The sequence below is a fragment of the Tupaia chinensis genome, unplaced genomic scaffold (genome assembly GCF_000334495.1).
Source record: "Tupaia chinensis unplaced genomic scaffold, TupChi_1.0 Scaffold000384_1, whole genome shotgun sequence".
NCBI lineage: Eukaryota > Metazoa > Chordata > Mammalia > Scandentia > Tupaiidae > Tupaia > Tupaia belangeri.
This window is the reverse complement of record NW_006159886.1, coordinates 438,155-441,355: the sequence shown is the minus strand read 5'-3', so window position 1 is coordinate 441,355 and position 3,201 is coordinate 438,155. Positions and strand designations below refer to the sequence as shown.

At 41.3% G+C, this 3,201-nt stretch overlaps 1 protein-coding gene and 1 pseudogene across 1 annotated transcript in view; one reads left to right on the top strand and one right to left on the bottom strand.

The window, feature by feature from the left end:
* Positions 1–3,201, top strand: part of SORCS2 (sortilin related VPS10 domain containing receptor 2) — a 585,200-nt gene that overhangs the window by 482,205 nt on the left and 99,794 nt on the right. The gene's annotated exons all lie outside the window — the stretch shown is intronic.
* LOC102492584 (polyubiquitin-like) lies at positions 1,405–2,551 on the bottom strand (annotated as a pseudogene).

Here is a 3,201-nt window from a genome sequence, read left to right as displayed (position 1 = left end):
CGACCCGTGGTTGACTACGTGGGAGTCCAGGGACAGCCATTATGCTAACTGCTGGTTCCCTTAACACTGCATCTTAAGGAACTAGAAAAGCAACAACCAAAACACTCCCCCCACCAAAAAAAAAAAAAAAAGAAAAAAGAAAAATTTAGTAAAGATTAGAGCTGAAATAATTAAACAGAGAATAAAAACTATACCAAAAAAAAAAAAAAACAATGAAATGAAAATCTAGGGGGTTATTTATTTATTTATTTAATTTCTTTTTTTATATACATTCAATTACACTAGAAAAGCAACAACCAAAACACTCCCCCCACCAAAAAAAAAAAAAAAAGAAAAAAGAAAAATTTAGTAAAGATTAGAGCTGAAATAATTAAACAGAGAATAAAAACTATACCAAAAAAAAAAAAAAACAATGAAATGAAAATCTAGGGGGTTATTTATTTATTTATTTAATTTCTTTTTTTATATACATTCAATTACATTTTTTACCTTACAAAGTGAATATTTCACTATGTGAACATTTCTCTCTAGTCCAGTTGATTAAACTATAAAATATCTTCAACAGATAATACCGTATTTCTTTGTCCCACTAATGCTTTGCCTCCCTATTTTTCTTCTAAATGTCCTTCCTCAGGCCCTACTCTCCCACACACACTATATCTGGTATTTACACCCATTTACTGTGTTTGCACATCCTTTAGTCAATCAGTTTCAGTCACAGAGTGCAGACACTCGGTATATATTAAGTGGGGACATACAATGTCTCTCCTTCACATCCTGGCTTGCCTCACTCAGCAGTAAATCTTCCATATTCTTCCACTTTCTGTCAAAAGCCAGGGTTTTGTGTTTTTGTTTTTGCTTTATGACTGAATAGCATTCCATAGAGTATATGTGCCATAATTTTTCAATCCATTCATCTGTTCAGGGGCATTTGGGTTGGTTCCATGTCTTAGCAATTGTGAATAGTGCCGCAATAAACATTGATGAGCAAGCACTTTTCCAATTAAGAATTCTTCTGTTCTTTGGGTAGATATCAAGGAGTGGGATTGCTGGATCATATGGTAGTTCTATTTGTAGATTTTTGAGGAATCTCCAAATTTTTCTCGACAGTGGCTGGACTAATTTACATTCCCACCAGTAGTGTAAGGGAGTTCCCCCTTTCACCGCACCACTTACTATTTTTTGTTTGTTTTAATCTTACACATTCTGACTGGGGTTAGGTGATATCTCATAGTTGCTTTGATCTGCATTGCCCTTACATGAGAGATGTTGAGCATTTTTTCATATACCTTTTGGCTATTCGTACACACACACACATATATAGTATATATTTACTGCTCTAGTCAATGAAACGGAAACTTTATTGAGGCCTCGGGGCCATGGGCTGCCCTGCGGGGCAGGGCCTTATTTGACCTTCTCGGGACGCAGGTTGTTGGTGTGACCGCACTTCTTCTTGTGGCAGTGGATGGCATGGGGGTGCAGGTGCGCGTACACTTGCGGCAGATCATCTTGTCGCAGTTGTACTTCTGGGCAAACTGGCACAGGGAGAGCTCGATGATGCCACCTCGCAGACACAGCACCAGATGCAGGGTGGACTCTCTCTGGATGTTGTAGTCAGAGACAGTGCGGCCATCTTCCAGCTGTTTGCCCGCAAATATCAGGCGCTGCTGGTCGGGTGAGATGCCCTCCTTGTCTTGGGTTTTGGCCTTGACATTCTCGATGGTGTCACTGGGCTCGACCTCGAGGGTGATGGTCTTGCCTGTCAGGGTCTTCATGAAGATCTGCATCTTTGCGTCTGCCGCTCTGCCGCCTCGATGAAGAAAAAGCCAAATTTTTCTCGACAGTGGCTGGACTAATTTACATTCCCACCAGTAGTGTAAGGGAGTTCCCCCTTTCACCGCACCACTTACTATTTTTTGTTTGTTTTAATCTTACACATTCTGACTGGGGTTAGGTGATATCTCATAGTTGCTTTGATCTGCATTGCCCTTACATGAGAGATGTTGAGCATTTTTTCATATGCCTTTTGGCTATTCGTATATATATGTATATATTTACTGCTCTAGTCAATGAAACGGAAACTTTATTGAGGCCTCGGGGCCATGGGCTGCCCTGCGGGGAGGGGCCTTATTTGACCTTCTTCTCGGGACGCAGGTTGTTGGTGTCACTTCTTCTTGTGGCAGTGGACGGCACGGGGGTGCAGGTGCGCGTACACTTGCGGCAGATCATCTTGTCGCAGTTGTACTTCTGGGCAAACTGGCACAGGGAGGGCTCGATGATGCCGCCTCGCAGATGCAGCACCAGATGCAGGGTGGACTCTGGATGTTGTATTCAGAGACAGTGCGGCCATCTTCCAGCTGTTTGCCCGCAAATATCAAGCGCTGCTGGTCGGGTGAGATGCCCTCCTTGTCTTGGGTTTTGGCCTTGACATTCTCGATGGTGTCACTGGGCTCGACCTCGAGGGTGATGGTCTTGCCTGTCAGGGTCTTCATGAAGATCTGCATCTTTGCGTCTGCCGCTCTGCCGCCTCGATGAAGAAAAAGAACAAAAAGCTGTTTTTTTGAGAGGATAAATAAAATTGGTAAAGCATTAACTGGAATAATCAAGAAAAACAAAAAGAAGCCAGATAGATGAAATCAGTAATGAAGCTGGCAGTATTACAATTGACATATATGAAATACAAAAAAATTATGAGAAAATACTATGAACAACTGTTTGGCAACAAATTAGAAAATCTAGATGAGGTGACAGACTTATGGGCAAGTACAAGTTACCTAGGTTGAATCAGGATGAAACAGAAAGTCTGACTATACTAATAACAAGTGAAGAGGTTGAAGCCGTGATAAATAGTCTCCCAACAAAAGAACAGCCCACCTCCACATGACTTCACTTCTGAATTCTACAAAACTTTCAAGGAAGAGCTAACATCAATTATTCGCAAACTATTTTTAAAGATTCAAAAGGAAGGACTCCCCCTAAACTCATTTTATAAAGCCTCTGTTACATTGATACCATAACCAGACAAGGACATTACCAAAAAAGAAAACTTCAGACCAATATCCTTGATGAACAGTATTACAAAAATTTTCAACAAGATAACTAGCAAATTGAATCAACAATATATCAAGGTTATACACCATGGGAGCCAGCAGTTAGTGTAATGGCTACGGCGCCGGAACCCCACGTAGGTGACCGTGGGTC